At 40.8% G+C, this 23,923-nt stretch overlaps 1 protein-coding gene across 4 annotated transcripts in view; it reads right to left on the minus strand.

The window, feature by feature from the left end:
• LOC115219855 (inositol polyphosphate-5-phosphatase A-like) overlaps positions 1-23,923 on the minus strand; it is a 269,689-nt gene that overhangs the window by 243,373 nt on the left and 2,393 nt on the right. The gene's annotated exons all lie outside the window — the stretch shown is intronic.

Below are 23,923 nucleotides of genomic sequence, written 5' to 3' on the forward strand. Positions count from 1 at the left end.
GCACTGGCAACGACCTCGCGGTAATCCAGTCGACTGTCACTCTCTGGAGTTTCTCTTACAACTAGTGAACTCATTAGACAAAATAACTAGAAGGGAAGACAAGAGTATAAGGTTATATGATGAACAACAAGTGAGCATGTGAGGCATGGCCTAGACACCACAGGCTTTCCTTCCCAGCTTGAGCCAGCAGGGCTAGACTGAGAGGACGGTAAAAGGCCTGATGGTATGACAATTTTGTGGTTCCCGTAGTGGCAGACACCTCATTTGGAATACCACATGCTGTGACGTTAGCTCCATAGGCAACTTGGTGTGTTCAGCCCAGGTTCTGCTGTCAAGGTATCAGTTGCCCCCTGACAAGCTCATGGTTGAGCCTGTGACAGTGAAAACCTCCAGCATCCTTGACACCCCTTCCAGACAATATCCCTGCTCACTGCCACTGGGGTAGTGATGGCTGTCAGCAAGTGTAAAAAAAAAAACCTTCTTGAGTCATGCCAGCCTCATTAGAGCCGGTTTCCCATGTAAATTTCCCACCTGGATGGGACACATGTCTATAACAGGATTACTCACTTTTGCCAGCTGAGTGGACTGGTGCACTGTGAAATGAAGTGCTTTGCTCAAGAACACAACGTGTCACCTAGTTCAGGAATCGAAACCACAATCTTATGATTGTGAGGTCAACACTCTACCCACTAAGCCATGTGCCTCCACTGTCCACAAGTCTGAGCCCTATGAGTCAGAGTGATGGTTCCAGTGCATCTCCCTCACCATCCACACAGCAATGCCTTTTCCATTTTGTTTCCTGGGACCATGAGATAATCTGACTTACAAGAATTTCCATGTTCCACTCCATAAATGGAAGTTACTCTATATATATATATATCATCATCATCATCATCATTTAGCGTCCGTTCTCCATGCTAAATGATGATGATGATGATGATATATATATATATAGAGTAACTTCCATTTATGGAGTGGAACATATTTATTTTATAGAAGGGGCTTCTACAGGACTAGAACTGTTTCATTCAAATGAAATCATCAGGAAGCTTCCTGATTATTTCTTTTGAATGAAACAGTTCTAATCCTGTAGAAGCTCCTTCTATAAAATAAATTAATTTACTCTGCTATGTATTGAGTACCTTATTTACTGTGGTTAACCCCGACTCAACCCAGGACCTACATATATATATATATAATATATATATATATATATATATATATATATATATATATATATATATATATATATATATATATATATATAAGTATGGTTGGTCCACTATTTGCCAGTATTCCAATACAAAACAAGACAGACTTTTACTCAGGACAAAGCAGAAAAACAAAAGAAAATCCTAGGAGAGATAAAAGGGGTGGAAAAAGATGGTAGCTGGGTACCAATGTCATTTCTAGTCTCAGGAATTCAGAACTACTTCGACTAAAAAAGCCAGCAAAGCAGACATGACTGAAGCAGTGAACCAAGTCAAACCTATGTCCCGTAGAATAGTGAAATGGTGAAAGAGAGCTGGCATGGAAAGAAGGAAGGATGGGGACATAAATTACAATGCCAGGAGACCTGCCAGAGTCAAAGAGCAAAGCATAAAAATTCAAATAAGAGAATGTAATACCAGAACCATGCTAACCGATATTCAGATTTTTGATGTTGATTGCTCACTTCAATGCTCTGCAGTTCACAAGTTTCTTTGCTTTCACTGAATAGCAACTGCCTGCTTTGGCATCCAATGTTTGGAAAGCAGACACACACACACACACACACATACATACACACACATTTAGATACATACACACATGTGTGTGTGTGTGTGTGTGGACTCCTGCATAAAACTATATGTATATGTCTGTATGTATGTATGTGTGAGTATATACGTGTGTGTGTGTGTACATATATGTAAGATATATATATATATATATATATATGTGTGTTTGTGTATGTATATATATATATGTACATACAGGGGTTGGACAAAATAATGGAAACACCTAGCATCACAGCATCGTAATTTTGAAATATCTATAAAACCATCAAAAGCTTGTTTATTTTTATGTTTTTTGATATATTATTAGTGTTGCTTAATATGTTTTACTAAAATTGCTGTTTATTTTCAGATATCATCAGAAAAAGGTAATTAAAATTTGTTGAAATGACAGATCTGTCGGACTTTTAAAGGGGTCAAATTGTTGGTGCTCATATGGCAGGTGCTAGCGGAACAAAAACAGCCGAAATGTTTGGTATATCTAGAAGTACTGTCTTGAAAGTAATGACGGCCTTTGAGGAAGAGGGAAAAACCTCCTCATCGAAACAAAGCTCCAGAAGTAAACCAAATCTTTCAGATAGGGACCAGCAGACTTTTATGCAAAGTGTTAGAAAGGATAAGTTAAGTTAAATTAAGTTAATTTTTTGGCTCAAAAAGCAAAAAGCAAGGCCATGTAGGGGGACATGGAGTTATGTACAGGGTGGTGTTCATGCAAAGAGTTCAGGCCATTTGTGGTCAAGGGAGACTTTGAACCGAGCGGTCGTCGGCATCTTCACTATCTCGTCCGGCAGCTTATTCCACGGAACTGCAATCTGGACAGAGAAAGCCCCTCTCCTTCAATTGAGATGAAATTGTCGCAGATAACAAAAGTACAGCTCCCAAAATTACTGCAGAGCTTAATGACCACCCCAAGAACCCAGTTTCCACAAAAAACTGTTCTCTGGGAGCTGCACAAAGCCAGATTTCAAGGGAGAGCTGCAATCACAAACCCACTACTTTCAAAAACAAACATTGCAAAGCATTTAGAGTGGAGTAAAAACCTACAGAATTGGTCCCTAGAGCAATGGCAGAACCTTATTTTCTCGGACGAGTCATCCTTTACCTTATTTCCAATCACTGGCCAAGTATACGCGTGGAGACAGCCAAAAGAAGCATTTGACCAAGACTGCCTTCTTCCAACTGTTAAACATGGAGGAGGATCTGTGATGATATGGGTGGGGTGGGGGTATATCTTGGAAATCCACCGGCCCAATGGTTTCCCTTCATGGCAGAATTAATGGTGAAGATTATTTAAGCATTTTATCGGATCAAATTCATCCTATGGTTGCGGAACTGTTTCCGGTGGGGAAACGTAGTTTTTCAGGATGATGATGCACCAATTCACACAGCTAAAGTTATTACTGAATGGCTGGGTGCATTTTATGTGGCACCAACACCCACAAGCCCACGAGATTAGGACTGCTCAGCCGGAAAAGGATGCAGGGGACATGCTTGTATGCAAGGGCAACCATGATTTATATAATATCAATGTACGCACTATCATATACTTAAAGGGGACACATTCAGTTACTCCTTAGTTGAGTAGATGTAAGCTTATTTTCAATATGTAAAAAGTTCTTAATTAATTCTGGTGATTACTTTACTTTGGAGATTAGTACTGGATTAGTCAAAGATTAACCGATTAACTGATGCATGGATTAAACTCACCCCATCTGATTACCCTCTTTCCTCTCTCCCTTTCTCTCTCTCCCTCTCTCTCTCTTTCTCTCTCTCTCTTTATGAAGAAATATGTCTCAGTTATATAACTGAATTTACAGAGAGAAAAAGATTCAAAATTAGTCAAAGATTATCGTAATATCACACTTTTCTATAGTTAATCAATCAATTTGCTAATAGGTGCACGTGCGTGTGTGGGTGTGTATCTATCATCATCATCATCATGTCCGTTTTCCATACTGACCTGGGTTGGACGGTTCGACTGGGGTCTGGCAAGCCAGGAGGCCACACCAGGCTCCAGTCTGATCTGGCAAAAGTTTCAACAGCTGGATGCCCTTCCTAATGCCAACCACTCTGAATGTGTAGAGCAGTGGTTTTCAACCAGGGTTCCGGCAGTACAGTCCAGGGGTTCCGCAAGAAGTTACACAACTGCTAAAATCGGCAGTAATTTTTAATTCTCCTGTGCAGATATGTGTGCATAAGACTATTAAATTATTGCACAGAGCTTCCTCGAGCCAGTGGAATGTTTCCTTGGGGTTCCACTCCAGCAAAATGTTTGAAAAGCACTGGTGTAGAGGGTGCTTTTTCCATGCCACTGGTGTAGAGGGTGCTTTTTCCATGCCACTGGCACAGGGGCCAGAGGGGACTGGCAATGACAACAATCAGTTAGTGCTTTTTACATGCCATCAGCATAGAAGCCAGTCAAGACAGCGCTGGCATCAGACACGTTTGGCTGGTGCCTTTTACATGCCACTGGCACAGGGATTAAAACTACAATTTCCATTTGACTTTGGTTTTGATGTACTTGATTCAATAGGTCTCCTGAAGCACAGCCCTATGACCCAAGGTACTTTTGAGTGGGCTGGTTATGTGACACTGGTGTAGGTTACAGCTGTGAACTCTACTTGTCAGGTCTTTTCAGTCACAGCATATCTCCGGAAGTCTCTCTCTCTCTGTATATATATATATATACATATATATATATGGGCCAACCAAAGCCTTGTGAGTGGATTTGGTAGTTGGAAACTAAAAGAAGCCCGTCATATATATGTATATATATATCACCATGATCACCATGACCGACCAGGCTATCAGATGTTGCTACACATCGCTGGTCACAATGCGCTTCGCATTGTTTTAGCCTTCAAATGACGCGACCCCGCTGGCCAAGCGAGCAGGCCAGTATATATATATATATATATATAGGCGCAGTAGTGGCTGTGTGGTAAGTAGCTTGTTTACCAACCACATGGTTCCAGGTTCAGTCCCACTGCATGGCACCTTGGGCAAGTGTCTTCTGCTAGAGCCTCAGGCCGACCAAAGCCTTGTGAGTAGATTTGGCAGACGGAAACTGAAAGAAGCCCGTCGTATATATGTATATATATATATATATGTGTGTGTGTGTGTGTGTATATGTTTGTGTGTCTGTGTTTGTCCCCTTAACATCACTTGACAACCAATGTTGGTGTGTTACATCCCCATAACTTAGCAGTTCGGCAAAAGAGACTGATAGAATAAGTACTAGGCTTACAAAGAATAAGTCCTGGAGGTCGATGTGCTCGACTAAAGGCGGTGCTCCAGCATGGCTGCAGTCAAATGACTGAAACAAATAAAAGAATAAAAGGTCATATACGAATGTGTGTATACCTGTTTGTATGTTCAAGTATGTATGTATGTGTTTGTTTTTATGAATGTATGTGTATTTTCATGCTTGTGTTATCCACCACCACCACCACCACCACTACCATCATGGATCAGTTCTGTTATGTAAGTAAAAAGTACGTTGAGTGGACAGGGAAAGTCATCAGGTGGCAGGTTGAGATCTTCACCTGCTAGAAATAACAGCTCTCTTTAAAAAAACGAACAGTCATTAAATAGCGTGGTCCAAGTTTGCTTTTACAAGAAGTGACAGCATTATAAATTTGCTGGGTGTTTCAGTGATTTGCAAATTCCTGTTCTCTGCCTTCAGAGTTAGCCTCTCATTTGGTGACCATCACCATGGAACTTTTAGCCACTTTATATTCCAGAATACAAGTCAGATTTTTCAGTGGTAGGTCAACTGATACACCAAGACAGCTTTGGAGGACTAAAACTTCCATGTGAAATGCAACATGGTTTGGTAAGATAGTGACGATGTTTGAATGTTTATGCTACATGTTTACATTGTGTTCACTTATATGCCAGAAAATATAGTGGCACATGAAAAAACATTCGAGCGAGGTTGTTGCCGGTGCCAATGGACTGGCTCCTGTGCAGGTGGCACATAAAAAACACTATTTGAGCATGGCCGTTGCTAGTACTGCCTGACTGGCCCTCATGTCGGTGGCACATAAAAAGCACCAACTACACTCTTGGAGTGGTTGGCGTTAGGAAGGGCATCCAGCTGTAGAAACTCTGCCAGATCAAGACTGGAGCCTGGTGCAGCCATCTGGTTCGCCAGTCCTCAGTCAAATCGTCCAACCCATGCCAGCATGGAAAGCGGACGTTAAACGATGATGATGATGATAATGTGTGGTAAGAAGCTTGCTTCCCAACCACATGGTTCCAGGTTCAGTCCCATTGTATAACACCTTGGGCAAGTGTCTTCTACTATAGCATCGGGCCAACCAAAGCCATGTGAGTGGATTTGATAGACAGAAACTGAAAGAAGCCCATTGTATATATATATATACACGTGTGTGAGTGTGTGGTTATGTTTGTCCTTGTCCCCTGCCACTGTTTGATCACAAGCGTTGGTTGGTTTATATATCCATAACTTAGCAGCTTGGCAAAAGGGATCAACAGAATAAGTACCAAGCTTAAGCGCAAAAAATCTGCACTGGGGCTAATTTGCACAGCTAAACTCTTCGAGGCGGTTCCCCAGCATGGCCCCGATCCAATGACGGAAACAAGCAAAAGACAAATGATAAAAACCAAATTGTATCTGCAACTAGGATCAGAAGATTGGCAATCAGCGCAATGCGGTGGCGCCACGGGTCAATTCTGCTACAGAACAGATCAAATTATGGGAAACTAAGTACTGTCCAAGATCAATGGAAGCAGTAAATAAATTCCGAGGAGAACTAAACAGTCATGAATCAACAGAAAGTAAAATATTGATAAACGAGCAACAAGTATTTTACAGTACAAACCACACACTTACACACACACATGCGCACAGATACACACACACACACACATATATATACATACACACACACACATGCACACACAAATCGCTTTCTCACTTATAGACATATGCAAATATGAAAGTGTATACATTTACATATACATACACATATATCACATACACGCGTGTACAGCTATAGCCATTCAGAAACGTGTAAGTGCATGCACACACACACACACACACACACACACACACACACACACACACACACACACACACACACACACACACACACACACAAACACAGACACACACACACATTCACGCACAGATATAGATACACACACACAAACACGAATGTGTAAACACACACATACGCATATTGCACTCATACTTCATACACTCTCCGACAAACACACACACACATACACACACACACATGTAATTTACACACATACACAGATGTAGACATGCACAAACATGTATGTGTATGTGTACACACGTACACATTCACACACATAGACACACACACACATCATACACACTCACAAGCACAGACACACACAAAGCAGTAATCAAACATACACAGATACAGGCACACACAAACGTGTATGTATAAACACACACACATACACACACACACACAACACACACACACAAACACACACACACACACACAAACACACACACACACACACACAACACACACACCACACACAAACACACACACACAAACACACACACACACACAAACACACACACACACACACAAACACACACCACACACAACACACACACACAAACACACACACACACACACAAACACACACACGCACAAACACACACACAAACACACACACGCACACACACACACACACACACACACGCATACACAGTTCACTGAATCCAATAATCAGTGCTGACATGATAGCTGTAGATTATATTATCAATAAATCAACGGATTATGAATAGTTTGTAGTTTTACTATTTATAATGCGGGCCCCAGGGTGGTAGGATTGTGACTGATTAATGTTTACTGCTGACAGATAGTATGTACTGTCACAACAACAACAACAACGATAAAACCAAAATGGCACCGAATGAAAGAGAGAGATAAGACAGGAAGAGAGTAGGGCAGGAAACAATAAAATGTGTTGAGTTATTTTTGTATTTGGGAAAAGTTCTTTGCGGAAAGGTTTTCCATGCACTGTTATGGCTTTTTTTTTGTAACCCTAGGAATGGTTCTCAAAGTGAAATGGCAGCAACATATGACAAATGAGTACTTTTATGGAGACCTAGCAAGAAAATCAGGTAAAGACGACTGTGACTGTCTGGTTGTTGTGTGCACCACCCTGGATCAGAAGCATCCAAATTGGTCTTGTTTGCTCCTTCTTGAGCCATGCCTGGCTCATAAGGGCTGGTTTCCCGGTTTCCTTGGCATATAGATACCCCACCTGGACGGGATGCCGGTCCGTCGCAGGTGAGCTGCAAGATGCAGGAGGAGAGAGTGAGAGAAAGAGTCAGCAGAAGTTCGCCATTACCTTCTGCCAGAGCCATGTGGAGCTTAGGTGTTTCACTCATAAACACACACATCGCCTGGTCTGAAATTTGAACCCGCAATCCCTTGACCATGAGTCCGCTGCTCTAACCACTAGGCCATGTGCCTCCACAAATTAGTCTTGTGGAGCCCGCTTAAGTGTGGTGTTACCGTGATCAATGTGACCGACCAGGCTATCAGATGTTGCTACACATCGCTGGTCACAATGCACTTCGCATTGTTTTTAGCCTTCAAATGACGCCACCCCACTGGCTAAGCGAGCAGGCCAACAGAAGAAAGAGTGGGAGAAAGTTGTGGTGAAAGAGTACAGCAGGGATCGCCACCAACCCCTGCCAGAGCCTCATGGAGCTTTAGGTATTTTCACTCAATAAACACTCACAATGCTCGGTCTGGGAATCGAAACCGCAATCCTACAACCGCGAGTCCGCTGCCCTAACCACTGAACCATTGCGCCTCCACAAGTGTGATGTAAAAAGAAGAATTGCAGACACTGGCCTGAAATGTGTCCAAGACCTTGAGACCAAAAGATGCAGAGAGCAAGATGAGGCGGGTAAGACACCTTGGTCATCTGCTTCACACATCTCCATCCCCAATTGTCTTGATCTGGTCTGGCCACTGGATAGAAGACTGTCACAGATGACTGAATGAGGTTCACAGTGCACCACTCTTCTTCACTTTAAACAAAGTCATTGAACAAGTCATCAGTCATCTGGAGGCGCAATGGCCCAGTGGTTAGGGCAGCGGACTCGCGGTCATAGGATCGCGGTTTCGATTCCCAGACCGGGCGTTGTGAGTGTTTATTGAGCAAAAACACCTAAAAGCTCCACGAGGCTCCGGCAGAGGATGGTGGTAATCCCTGCTGTACTCTTTCACCACAACTTTCTCTCACTCTTACTTCCTGTTTCTGTTGTACCTGTATTTCAAGGGGCCAGCTTTGTCACTCTCTGTGTCACGCTGAATATCCCCGAGAACTACGTTAAGGGTGCACATGTCTGTGGAGTGCTCAGCCACTTACACGTTAATTTCACAAGCAGGCTGTTCCGTTGATTCGGATCAACCGGAACCCTCATCGTCGTAACCGACGGTGTGCTTCCCCCATCAGTCATCTTAGAATGACTAGATGGTCTTCATCATTCAGACAGCTGAACGAGTACAAATGTACAGCAGAGGTGGAATATCATTTCAGTATTTCAGCTGCTGTCTTGGCTGAGTCTTTGTTTTTGCAAAGGTAGCTGATGGTGCCACAGCTATTCCCCAATCTTCATTAAGAGACTTTTACCTGAAATTTTATGTGGTGCTTGTTTGAATAGCTGCTTTGATGGCAATTTGATATCACTCCTATCATTTATAACCCTTTAGCATTCAAATTATTCTTATTTCTTTATTGCCCACAAGGGGCTAAACACAGAGGGGACAAACAAGGACAGACAAACAGATTAAGTCGATTATATCGACCCCAGTGCATAACTGGTACTTATTTAATTGACCCCGAAAGGATGAAAGGCAAAGTCGACCTTGGCGGAATTTGAACTCAGAATGTAGCGGCAGACAAAATACCGCTAAGCATTTCGTCCGGCGTGCTATCGATTCTGCCAGCTCACCGCCTTAGCAGCATTCAAATTATTCAGTCAAATGTAATGCTTTTTCATTCGCATTGTTTTTAATTAACCGAGCAATCTCTCACAGCTTGGAAATTTTGATGATGTGACTATATTTTTATAATGGCATTGTAGGTAGGTGTGATAAGCTGGATCTGGCTGGTCCTAACATAAAACGCGTAGCCCAAATGCTACAGGATTAAAACAGATTTATTATTTTGCTCTCTATCTTGGATTAGATCCTGTTGTAAAAAAACACTGGTTTTTACAAAATTCCCCCAACTAATTTTCATCTCTCACTCCCCATACGATCAGGCAATATCTAGCCAACAACCAACTTCTATTAAACTCATGCCTTGAGGAGCCACCTGCACACCTCATCTCCATTATTTGTCTTTAACTCTTACTTACCATTCACTCCCTCTCTTCTAAACGTGAGAAGCCCCTCTACAAGACCCTGCTCTTGTCACCCCCTCACCTCTCTCATACTTTAACCTCTAATTCTCCTCGCTTAAAGCCAACCCTATTGCTCACTCTGGGTTTCTTAGTTTTATGAGCTGTATAGTGACCTCAACAGTGAAGGTGGAACAGAAAAAGCACCCAGTACATGCTGTAAGGCATCTTGGTCATCTACTGCACACATCTCCATCCCCAATTCATCACCGGCCTGACATGGGAAGCAGCCACGAAACACGCCAATGACCGCAAAAAGGGGAAAACAACTGTTGAGGCCCTATGCTCCACAAGGGGCAAAAGGGATTAAGAAGAAGAGAAGGACATGCTGTAAAGCAGTTGGCATTGGGTAAAGCATTCAGCAGTAAAGACTTTAGAAGCTGGAGTACGATGCAGTCCTCAGACCCATCAGATCCTGTCAAACCATCCAACCAATGCCAGCAAGGAACGTGAATGGTAAATGATGTTGATGTGTTTAATCTAAAAAAGTCTGTTATACTCTTTACTCTTTGTATTCTTTTACTTGTTTCAGTCATTTGACTGCGGCCACGCTGGAGCACCGCCTTTAGTCAAGCAAATCGACCCCAGGACTTATTCTTTGGAAGCCTAGTACTTACTCTATCGGTACTTTTTGCTGAACTGCTAAGTTACGGGGATGTAAACACACCATCATCGGTTGTCAAGCAATGCTGGGGAGACAAACACAGACACACAAACATACACACACACACACACACACACATATATATACATATACATATATACGACGGGCTTCTTTCAGTTTCTGTCTACCAAATCCACTCACAAGGCTTTGGTCGGCCCGAGGCTATAGTAGAAGACACTTGCCCAAGGTGCCACGCAGTGGGACTGAACCCAGTACCATGTGGTTGGTAAGCAAGCTACTTACCACACAGCCACTCCTGTGCCTATGTTAAAAAAATGTAAAAAAAGGCCTCTTTCAGTCATGAATGACCATGAGATTGCACCTAGAAAGTTCCCCTCCGAGGCACAAATCTGGGCAAGGTTGTTTATGGAAGACCAGCAGTCGCCCATGCATACCAGCTTCTCCTCTCCACACCAATGATGTTATCCAAGGGAAAGGCAAAGGCTGATACAGCTTGGTACCAGTGATGTTGCAATTCATTTCTACAGCTGAGTGAACTGGAACAATGTGAAATAAAGTGTCTTGCTCAAGAACACAACCCACAGCCCAGTCCAGGAATAGAACTCACTAACTCATAATTGTTATCTGTTATGTTGGAAGGGAAACAAAATTAGCTTTAACAATATAATAACAATATAATTTCAAATATTTGTCTCTGTGTGTGTTATTGTTGCAGTTGTTGTGATTGTTATCACCATCTTTAAAATTATTATTTTTAGATTGTTCAAAATATTTTTTCTTCTATTCATTAAAAACATTCATTATTTTTCTTCTTTTTGTTCACTGTGTTTTAATTTTTCTTGCTGTCTTTTTCATCCTGTTTGCCGTTGCAATATTTTGCTTTGTACAATGGGCATATCTGTCAGATATTTTAAATGCGAACAAAGTCTATAAAAACAGACCCTTTGGCGTCCACCCCTAGGTATCAGAGCAGGTCAGCCTGGGGGAATCAAAATCCACTTTGGCAAGTGCTTCAAAGACATTTTAGCTGTGTCTTTGAGAGAGAAGAAAAAAAATAAAGACACTTTCACGCAATGAGAGTCAATGACACTACAACTAACTGTTTCTAACCCTGAAAGAGGTGGGGTTTTGATAATTACATCAACCCCAGTACCTAACTGGTATTTCATTTTATCGACCCCAAAAGTATGAAGGTTGTAGATCTTGGCATCATCTGAGCTCAGACCATAAAGAGCTAGAACAAATAATACAAAGTCCAATGCTCAACTGATCTTGTCAGTCCATCACCCAAATAATAATAATAATGATGATGATAATAATAATGATGATAATAATAATAATAATAATAATAATCTTTTCTGCTGTAGGCACAAGGCCTGGAATTTTGGATAAAGATGGCTGGTCAATTACATCAGCCCCAGTGCATAACCAGAACTTATTTCATTGACCCCAGAAGGAAGAAAGGCGAAGTCGACCTCAGCAAAATTTGAACTCAGACTATAAGGATGGACAAAATGTGGTGAAGCATTTTGCCTGGGATGCTAACAATTCTGCCAGCTTTCTGCTTAATAATAATAATTCTTTCTACTATAGGCATGAGGCCTCAAATTTTGGGGAAGGAGTAAGTCAATTAGATCGACCTCAGTACTCAACTGGTACTTATTTTATCAACCCCAAAAGGATGAAAAGCAAAGTCGACCTTGGCGGAATTTGAACTCAGAATCTAAGGACAGATGAAATGCTGCAAAGCATTTTGCCCAGCATGCTAACGATTCTGCCAGCTTGCTGCCCAAATAATAACGATAATCTCTTGGTTCCAAGATACTAAATAATAATAATGATAATAATAGTCTCAAGGCTCCAAGATTCAAGACCATACAAGAAGGAAATCAACCAATTTACAAACAAAAAAAATCAACAAAACAAGAAAATATAAAAATAAAATTTCAATAATAAATGTTCTCTAATGGTGGGGAAGACCACCTTGGTTTATTTTAAGGGAACCCCTCACAAAATCCTAGGTTACTCTTCTACACCCAAGACATCACATGCTCCTTCCTAGTTTCATTCCTCTTACACAGACCTACTCAACCTCACCGGTCTTGCTACTTTCCTCCATGTTTAGTCAAACACAATACAAAGCATCACCTATCTTCCACTGTGTATGGCACTTGAAGAAGTTGATGAGAACTTGACCAAATAGAAAAATACCCATCTTTAAAATTTTCAGACATGTTTATCACACAACCTCTTTCGTGACAGTGACTCTTTCCTAACAAAGAAATGTAAGCAAGTTCATTTTTTACAGTAGACTTGGCAGACAACTGAATTCGTCATATATTCAAAAATAGCTTCTTTGGTGCAAGCCTATATAATCCACAGACACTGAAAAATAGAGCGCAAGGCAGTTTCATACCTTGCATCCATCACAGACAGGTTCAGCTGTTGGCAGTTCCATGCCTGTTATTTTGTTATTTTATGAGGTTGACAGTGCACAACGCTTCTTCACTTTAACCCTTTCGTTACTGTATTTATTTTGAGATGCTCTGTGTTTCTTCCAATTAATTTTAAATATATCAAAGAATTTAGTAAAATAACTTAGTTATCATTGAGCTAGTGTTAGGAACATAAATTGTGACTAAGATTTAGTGGAAGATTTGAATTCAAAACTTATGAAAACAAGACATTTGTACTACAGAGCCAGAGTCGGTTTCAGCCGGGTTGGTAACAAAAGGGTTAAACAAAGTCACTGAACAAGTCATCAGTCATCTTAGGATGACTAGATGGTTTTCATCACTCAGACAGCTGAACGAGTACAGTAGAAGTGGAATATTATTTAAGTATTTCAGCTGCCGTCTTGGCTGAGTTTTTGTTTTTGCAAATGTAGCAGATGTAACATTATTCTGCCAAGGATTTTTTGGAATATGTCCAAAGTCCTCAATCTGAAATTCTTCCACAAGAGACTGTTTGGATTCTTCTTGTCAATGCCAACACAGGATTCCCCCCCACTCCACCCCACCCCAGCCATTGTCACTCACACTTTCCACTAAACCTCAATAGAAATCAAGAGGTGTTTTCTTGCTGATGGAATACTGTGAGAGTATAGCAACATGTTGCTTGCTGAAGGTGCGACCTTCGTCTATGCTTCACCCATGAGCTGCAATAGAACATATGGCACGAAAGATGCTCATACCAGTTTGCCCTCATTTTCATTGTCATCATCATCATCATCATCACCACCACAGGAGTTCAGGTATTTCTGTAGGTGCAACAGCTTTAGTGCATGCCAGTGCATTCTCAGTGACTGTACTTCCAAGATTACAGAGTAGGTGCTGGCACCGACAGATTTTTTTTTTTTTATCAGTATAGGCATAGGAGTGGCTGTGTGGTAAGTAGCTTGCTTACGAACTACATGGTTTCAGAGGACAGTGTAAGGATGAAGGATAGATATCAAGTGTAATGGTTCGAGACAGTGAGAAAGACTAGTGATATTATGGAAAAGCTGCAGTTAGAGTGATTGTGGGTGGTGGGGCTATCTTAGAGAGGAAATTGGGTGAAGGGTCCATTTCTGCTTTATTGTTATCATTTAACATTCATGATCCATTTGGAATAGGATTTTTCAGCCCAATCTTTACGTGCTTTTATCTATGACTTTATCTGAGTGCACAGAGATATTCAACATCATCACTTAACATCTGTTTTCCATGCTGGCATGGATTAGATGGTTTGATTGCGGCTAATAAGCCAGAGAGCTGTACCAGGCTCCAGACTGATTTGCCGTTCCTAACACCAACTGCCCCAAGGGAGTTAATGGGTGCCTTTTGCATGTCATCAGCACGAGTGCCTTGTACTTGCATATACACATACATACAGCACTTCCAGAACTTTCTTTTTCTTACTTGTGTGGGTCTTCTTGAGGACTGCACATCGCTAACCCTGCTGGTCCTTTGTTATCCCCTTCATGGGGTTCAAAGTCCCAAGACCAGCCTTCATCACTTTGTCTCGTGTCTTCCTGGCTCTCCCTCTTCTACAAACTCATTCAACATTTAACCCTTTCTTTACCAACCCGGCTGAAACCGGCTCTGGCTCTGTAGTACAAATGTCTTGTTTTCGTAAGTTTTGAATTAAAATCTTCCACCAAACCTTAATCACAATTAATGTTCCTAACACTAGCTGAATGATAAATAAGTTATTTTACTAAATTCTTTGTTATATTTAAAGTAACTGAAAGAAACTCAGAGCATCTCAACAGAAATACAGTAACAAAAGGGTTAAGTGATTGACATTTCTTTATACAGCTTCCCACATCAGATATATCCATATCAATATAGTCTTATTTCTTGCACACTACATCTGATTCCTCTTATGCCCAGTTTTCCTTGCATCACATCAGTACTACATCATGCTTTCACATTTACATTGCATAGCCAATAGAGCATTCTCACTTCATTCCTTTCCAGTCTTCTCAACTCCTCTGCATTCAAGGCCCATGTCTCTTTCGAGGTTCATGTGTTATGCAACATTGCACTTCTAACACAACTGTTGTAAAACTAACCTTCACTCTGAAGAAAAAGTCCTTTGATGCCAACCATGCCAACCATGACAGTAGCTTTTTGATCTTTCTCCAGCCCCTTTTTACCCTTGCTAATATACTTTCAGAGTAACCACTTTCCTTGCTAATTACATCTCCTAGGTAACAAAAACTGTCAACTACCCCAATGAGCCACCTGGATATTTAACCCTTTCTTTACCAACCCGGCTGAAACCGGCTCTGGCTCAGTGGTACAAATGTCTTGTTTTCATAAGTTTTGAATTAAAATTTCCCACCAAACCTTAGTCACAATTTATGTTCCTAATACTAGCTGAATGATAACTAAGTTATTTTACGAAATTCTTTGTTATATTTAAAGTAACTGAAAGAAACTCAGAGCATTTCAAAATAAATACAGTAACGAAAGGGTTAAGAGAATCTATCTCCTGTGTGCTCATGGTACTTGTTGCTCCAGTTCATCTATCATTACAATACTTATGTCCTCTGTTAATCTACCTGTGATTTACAATACTTTTTGCATCCATAGCATACAATGAATACAGCACATACAGTTTATAACTTCTCCTTTTCTGCATCTTGAACAAGACCATTTCTCTGACGATACAAGGGCTTAGTCCTTTTTACTTACTTAAGCCCTTTGCTCGCTAAGAAGCATAGGCCATCAATGAATTTCTTCCACTATTCTTGACCCTGGGTAGCCTTTTCTTTTCCAGGTCGTGTTGGTTTTGAATTGTCATCAAGGCTTCTATAACTCTGCTTTTTTCTAGGTAGGGATGTTGGTCCTCTGCAAACCTATTTTTACCCCTGGGAAGACAAAATCCATATTAGTCTGGCCTTTGTCCTGCAACCTGTCCATCATAGGAACCCTAACAAGAGAGCTTACATATCACTGGCATAGCTCTCAAGGTCATCAAGACACTACACTACAACAAGGACTAGACCTTGTAGAGGTCCTATCTTCTTTCGTACTAAAACCTTAGACTTTGCTATGTTTACTTTGGAGTTTCTTGATTGTAGTTTCAGTTTCCATGCCTGAAATTTCCCTTCTAGTTCCCCTAAAAATTCAGCCAAGCATACTGAAGATACCATGGACAACCTGTTTGAGACTCCTTTTGAATGGCCTGTAGGATTATGATAAACAGAAGTGGGACTGAGGCGGAATGGTTTGTGTAAACATCTACTGCAAGAAAAAATGAGAAGATTCAGTGGACATGCAAAAAGAACATTGAGAACCCGGACGTTAGAGATGGCTATGAGAAACTGTTAAACATGGAGAACACCCAGAATAGAGAGAGTCTAACTCATGTTGACCTTACAGATGGACAGCAATCTAAGTTGACAGCAGTTTGGTAGATGAAGTGATTAAGGACTTCAATGTCGGGAAAGCTGATGGCCCTTCAGAAATAGTTGCTGAGATGATTAAGATATTTGGGGAGGTAAGTTACATGATAATCACCCAGATAGTAAATCACGTTACATAAGGTGTCATACCTGACAATTTAGGAGTAGGTGATGCTTTATAGGGAGGAAATTGTTGGATAAGGTTTTGAAGATTAGATTACAGGAAGAGTCATAATGCAATTGAGCTGAAGCAGAGTTAACTTAGGTGAAATGCAGTCTGGCTTCATGGTACATGGTATAGACAACCTGTCTGGCTTCATGGTACATGGTATGGTCTGGCTTCATGATACAAAGGTATAGATGATCTGTGATTCAAAACTTTCAGATGATCTCATACCCAACACTGTTAGATTATTTGGTACTTATTGTAGTTAGATAAGATTATCTAGTACTTAATACTTACATATAATCTGTTACCTAACATATTAGATCAGTTGGTGCCTGATACTGTCAGACGATGATATCTATCAGTGACAAGTAGGTGCACTGAAGTAGCCTTAAGTATGTATATATCCAGTTCATACACCCAGTACTTGCAGTGGATTTGAACTAAAGACATACGAGATGGCAGAGTATACATCGGAGAATTTTAAGGACCAACATTTAGTGCCGAATTCCATGGCATTAAGCGGTTAAAAGATAAATCTCAGGAAAGATTCCCAGATATTTAGAACCAGTCCGTCTCTGTTTGGTGAAGAGGGCTGATGTGGAATAAAGAGCTCTACTCTCAAACACATAGAGCAGGTTTGAACTTGCAACTCCTTATCTATTCACTTCAACTTATCAAAAAAAGCCAGTTGCAGGGTCATAGTATTAAATCATCTCTAGATAAGACCACTCATTTTCTCTCTCTCTCTCTCTCTCTCTCTCCGCTAACATTCCCATACCTGCACAGGGTTAGCTATCTTACTGGGCAGAATTGAAACCCTCAACATACCAGTCACAATAGAATCAACTTTGTTTCACCTCTCTGACGTGTTACCATATTTCTTATTTCTTTATTGCCCACAAGGGGCTAAACACAGAGGGGACAAACAAGGACAGACAAAGCGATTAAGTCGATTACATCGACCCCAGTGTCAGGGACTGGGGTGTCATTTTGGGGGGAAATGTTGTGATCTCAGTCATTTACACACCATGGAAACTGAGTAACCATGGAAACTGAGTAACCTTGGAAACTGAGTAAGCAGTCCTAGAGTTTGTAGGACTTAAGACTGTACCTATTTACAGGTGTGATGATGGTTTCTTAGAGCAAAAAAAGGAAAGGTGAAGTTACATTCTTAAGTCATAACAACTCATAGGGGGACTCATTTACAGCTAAGTGGACTGGACCAACTTCAAATGAAGTGTTTTTCCCATGAACACAATGCACCACCCAGTCTGGGAACTGAAACCACGATCTTGAGGCCAAAGGTGCAACACCCTAACCACTCAATTACATACCTTTAATACCTCCTGTGTTTTACAAGATTTCCATGGAGGCGCATGGCTTAGTGGTTAGGGTACTGGACTCATGATTGTAACATTGTGGTTTCAATTCTTGAACCAGGCAACATGCAGTGTTCTTGAGCAAAACACTTCATTTTACAGTTCTGAGATGAGGAATTATGTACATTATTTACATTATTTACATTTGACAGATATTTCTCCTCATCTTTGTTGTTAATACAGCGTTTCGGCTGATATACCCTCCAGCCTTCATCAGGTGTCTTGGGGAAATTTCAAACCTGGGTTCTCATTCCTAAGGTATTTTTCAATGTTATAATAATAATTATTATTATTATTGTTCAGGTCACTGCTTGGAATTGAACTCAGAATCTTGGGGTTAGTAGCCCGTGCTCTTAACCACTGCGCCATATGCCCACAGGCATATGGCTTAGTGTTAACAACAAACGAGATGAGGACAAATATCCATCAAATGCAAATAATGTAAATAATGTACTTCATATTACGTTGTTCCATTCCATTCAGCTGGCAAAAAAAAAAGTAATCCTGTGATGGATCGGTGTTCCGGCCAGGTGGGGAATATACGTGCCATGGAAATTGGGAAACCAGCCCTTATGAGTCTACATGACTTGGGAAGGAACTTCACCCTTTTTTTTTATTACAAGATTTCCAATACAATTCACTGAGATTAATTACTCAGGGATGCTATTTGCATGAAAACGGATAATTAAGTTAGTACTAACATATTTAACCCTTTAGCATTTAAACTGGCCATATCTGGCCAAAAGTATTCTGCCTGTTTTATGTTCAAACTGGTCAGATCTGGTCTCTCACACCAACCCTACAATATCGTTTTAAAAATTAACTGCTACCTCATCAAAATCTCATAGCACCAAGATAATGCCTGATTAGTTCAAGGCAATGTGGATAAAAAAGGATTAATTTTGGCAGAATAATGCAAACACTAAAGGGTTAAGTTTGTAAACATAAAGAAGTAGTTGTTTAGTCTACATTACTCTGTAAGAAGCATAGGGCTAGTCTCCAGGTGTCTCTGGCGTATACATTCCTCCTGGATGGGTCACTAGTCCATTGCAAGATTACTCATTTTCGCCAGCTGAGTGGACTGAAAGCATGTGAAATGAAGCAGTTTGCTCAAGAACCATCACACCACCCAGGATTACAGGTCAGTTCATTTTATATCCTGGTGTTGGATAAATAATCTAACAAAGCAGGAAGAAAGAAAGTATTCTCACGACACAATATGATTACTGTTACATGAGACTCAATGCTCTCAATGAACAGCTCATAGTGAACTGCTAACCCCTCAATTGCTCACAGTTCTTTATTTCATTGTAATGTGTCAATCCGCTTTTAGTCACATGGGGATGGTCGGAATCCTTCCACAACAGTTCAACACCAATTCACTGCAGCAAAAGTTCACTGCCATCGATTCACTGTGAAGAGAGTTCACCATGAGGAAAGTTTCCTGAGAAAATATATCCATAGTAGCTCACCATTAATAGTTAAAAAACTATTTTATTGAAAAAAAAAAGAAAAAAATGGTGAACTTTCCCTGCAGTGAATTGATGACAGCGAAATTACTGGACCTGACCATCTAGTACAGGAATCGAAACCACAATCGCATGATCATGAGACAGACAGCTTCACCACAAAGCCATGCACCTCCACAAGAAATAGTAATTAACCTCAATGATTGCCAGATCAGATTGGAGTCTGGTGCAGCCATCTGGTTCACCAGTCCTCAGTCAAATCGTCCAACCCATGCTAGCATGGAACACAGATGTTAAACGATGATGATGATGATGATGATGACGACAATGGACGGACAGGTGTCCTCACCTTGAATGGATAGGTGTCCTCACCTTGGACACACAGGTGTCCTCACCTTGGACAGACAGGTGTCCTCACTTTGGACAGACAGGCGTCCTCCCCTTAGGCAGATAGGTGTCCTCATCTTGGACAGGCAGGTGCCCTCACCTTGGAAAGGCGGGTGCCCTCACCTTGGAAAGGCGGGTGCCCTCACCTTGGAAAGGCGGGTGCTCTCACCTTGGAAAGGCAGGTGCCCTCACCTTGGAAAGGCAGGTGCCCTCACCTTGAATGGTCAGGAGTCCTCACCAACAGACAGGTGTCCTCACTGACAGATGGTGTCTTCACCTTGAACAGACAGGTGCCCTCACTTTGAACAGACAGGTGCCCTCACCTTGAACAGACAGATGTCCTCACCTTGAACAGACAGATGTCCTCACCTTGTCTGCTGTTATCACAACTTCTGTTCACTCTTGACATGGATGTCAAGAGTGAACAGAAGTTGTGATAATAACAAACAAGGTAAGAACACCTTTCCATGCATTGTAAATAATGTACATAATTCCTCATCACAAAAACATAGACTAGTATTATTTCAATGATTTAGTTTCATTAAAAATATTAATGTTTCACATTTATCATGTACAGCATTATACAGCAACTTCATGATTCTCTCATCTTTATTTTGGTATGTAAAGCCCTGCTTTGCTGAGGAGGTCTAATAAGATTGGAACATGTGTCTAAATTTGTCTTTTGTACTTGCATTGCTCAGTCCAGGAATCAAAACCACAATCTTGTGATCACGAGTCAGACACCCTAACCACTATGCCATGTGCCTCCACAAGAAATAATTAACCTCAATGATTTAGTTTCATTAAAAATATTCATATTTCACATATATCATGTACAGTATCATACAGCAACTTCAGGATTCGCTCATCTTTATTTAGGTATGTAAAGTCCTGTTTTGCTGAGGAGGTCTAATAAGATCGGAACGTGTCTGGATTTGTCCCTTGTACTTGCTGAAATAATTAAAATGATATTGGTTATTAAGTTAAAATTATTTCTTGTAGACCACATAATTATTTCGTCTTAAATCTTTGATGGTCGTTATATCAAATATATTTAACATTAAAATTACATTTAGTTTCCCGTTGTTGCTACGTAAAATTCCACCAGAAGCGGCTGGAAGTATCATTACAGCAGGGCTTAAGAGAGGGAGAGAGAGAGTTCGACAAATATCAATGATTAAAGATTGACAGTTCCATGAATGAAAGCAGACGGTCTATGGACATGCAGAGATGATACGGACAGTCTACAGTCATATAGACAGACAAAGACAGATAGACATATCGACAGAAAGGCAGATAGGCTATAAACAAACTACAGCCATGCAGAAACAGCCAAACACAGTGTTTAGACATGCAACGATAGAAGTCTACAAGCAGTTTCCAATCAGACAGACAGACAGACAGTCTGTAGACCTGCAGAGACAGACAGACAGTCTAAAGACCTGCAGATAGACAAATATCAGCAGTAATTAATAACAGCAGTGGGGAAAAGAAGAGGGATCGAAGGGTGGAGTGGATGGATGGGTTATTGTATTCATTGAGTGACGGTGTGGCGTACAGAAGAAACGAAGGGCAAAAATAAACGAAATATCAAATACATCGTTGGTAAACGGAATGGCTAAATTATGTACCGGCGGGAATGATCTCATTGTTTGGATAAAGGAACGATTATTGTAATAAAAACATAGGAGGTGCAGCAGGAGTAAGGATTACATTGGCTGGGCAAAGCAAAGATGGCAAGGATATCGTCAGTGAGTAAAGCAACAAAAGTAAGGAACGTGTCGATAGAGCAACAATGATAAGGATCGCGTGAGTGGATGGAGCAACAATGGTAAGGATTACGTTGATGGGTGAAGTAACAACGGTAAGGATCACGTTGGTGAAGGAGGAACAATGGTAAGGGTTACGTTAATGGGTGGAGCAACACTGGTAAGGATTACGTTGATGGGTGGAGCAACAATGGTAAGGATTACGTTGGCGGACAGAGCAACAATGATAAGGGTCATGTTGGTTAATGGAGGAACAATAGTTAAGGACACAGTAAATGTGTGAAGCAATATTGATAAGGATCACATTGATGAATGATGCAGAAATAGTAATGATCACATTAGCAAGATGGGCAAGGATAGACATTGATTATTCCAGCAGCAGCTGAGGAGAGAAACTTTAATAAAACACGTTATCCAGTGAGACAAAATCTGAGAAAGGAGATGTGTGTGTAAAAGTTGTAATAACTATTTTAATGGGTGGGAGCACGGGCTGAAATAAACTGAAGGGGGGAGGAGGAATAAATATTGTAATAACCTGAAGGGGAGGAGGAGAAAATAGATTGTAATAATCTGAAGAGGAAGGTACAAAGACTGTAAGGTGGGTGGAGGTACATCAACAAACACAATAACAAAATGATAGGATTAACCAGGTTTAAAATAACATAATTAGGATATATCAGGTACAGTGGCACCTTGGGTAGGAGTCTTCTTTTCACTCACAATGTCTCGGAAATGAATTTGAGAGATGGAAAATGTATGAAACCCGAAGCGTAGGTATATAGGTGTGTAGAGGTATTCCATGGCTTCGCTCGAGCGAAAAGGCAATCATGTTTACACTCCTTGCAAACATTACGTCCAATCGCTCTGCGCTTTCGAAGACCTGTGGAATAACCAGTCCTTGCTTGAGAAAACAGGGTTTGGCGACAGGAAGAGCATTCGGTCGTTAAATAATACCTCAACGAATCCTTGTTGAACCCATGGAAAGACAGATATGTTGGACAAACAAACGAATGTAATATATACTCGAATAAATTCACAATTTATACATGTACACATTGCATACACACATAAATATGTGTTTTTATATTTGTATATATATGTTAAGTGCACGCTTATTAGATGTATACTTGAATATATATATATGGCTGCCTCTAGATTCACGGCGAGGATGAGAAGAGGAGAAAAGCTCCTCGTGGATATGACGCTTGTCAACTGCAAGACTTCACTGCTGTCCGTCCAAACATCGGTAAAATTACAGAGTTTACCCAAACATCTCCGTGAACCAAGATAGAAAAGGCCCTACCCAGAAACACAGGAGTGCGCTGGCTACAGGTTTGAAACTACAATCTTGGGAGTTGATAGTTTCGATACGTCAGTCACCCGGCCATTTCGAATTTATTTCTGTCTGGCTGAGTGAGGACATGCAATGTTTAGGGGCGACACCCTTCCTCGAAATACATAATCACTAAATAAAAGAAAAGGGGGGGGGAGCCTAAGTGCGCACGCACATGCATGACTGCGTGCTCACGTTCATACATGTGTGTATATGCATGATACATACATATGTGCATCATGAATATGCACGCCACACACGCATTTGTTATTCGGATTTATATATACGCACTTAAATTCACATCTACATACGAATATATTTGCATACATACATGTACTTATGTTTATACAATGCAAACACACACACACACTTGTAGACCGTACCGAAGCAGGTATTCACAGAGAGAGACACACAAACACACACATTGACAAATACGTGCATCCACTGACACACACACACAAATACGTGTATATATATATATATATATATATATTATATATATATATATATATGTGTGTGTGTGTGTGTGTATCTGTGAGAGTATGTTTGAGAGAAATGAGAGCGACCGGCATAGTGACTTCAGAAAAACTACTCCATACATAAACAAGACATTTACTATGGCAAAAATTTTACCACTGCACTATTACATAACACGCAGTACATATATTTATAAACACACCCAAAATGTAT

The sequence above is a fragment of the Octopus sinensis genome, linkage group LG15, assembly GCF_006345805.1.
Source record: "Octopus sinensis linkage group LG15, ASM634580v1, whole genome shotgun sequence".
NCBI lineage: Eukaryota > Metazoa > Mollusca > Cephalopoda > Octopoda > Octopodidae > Octopus > Octopus sinensis.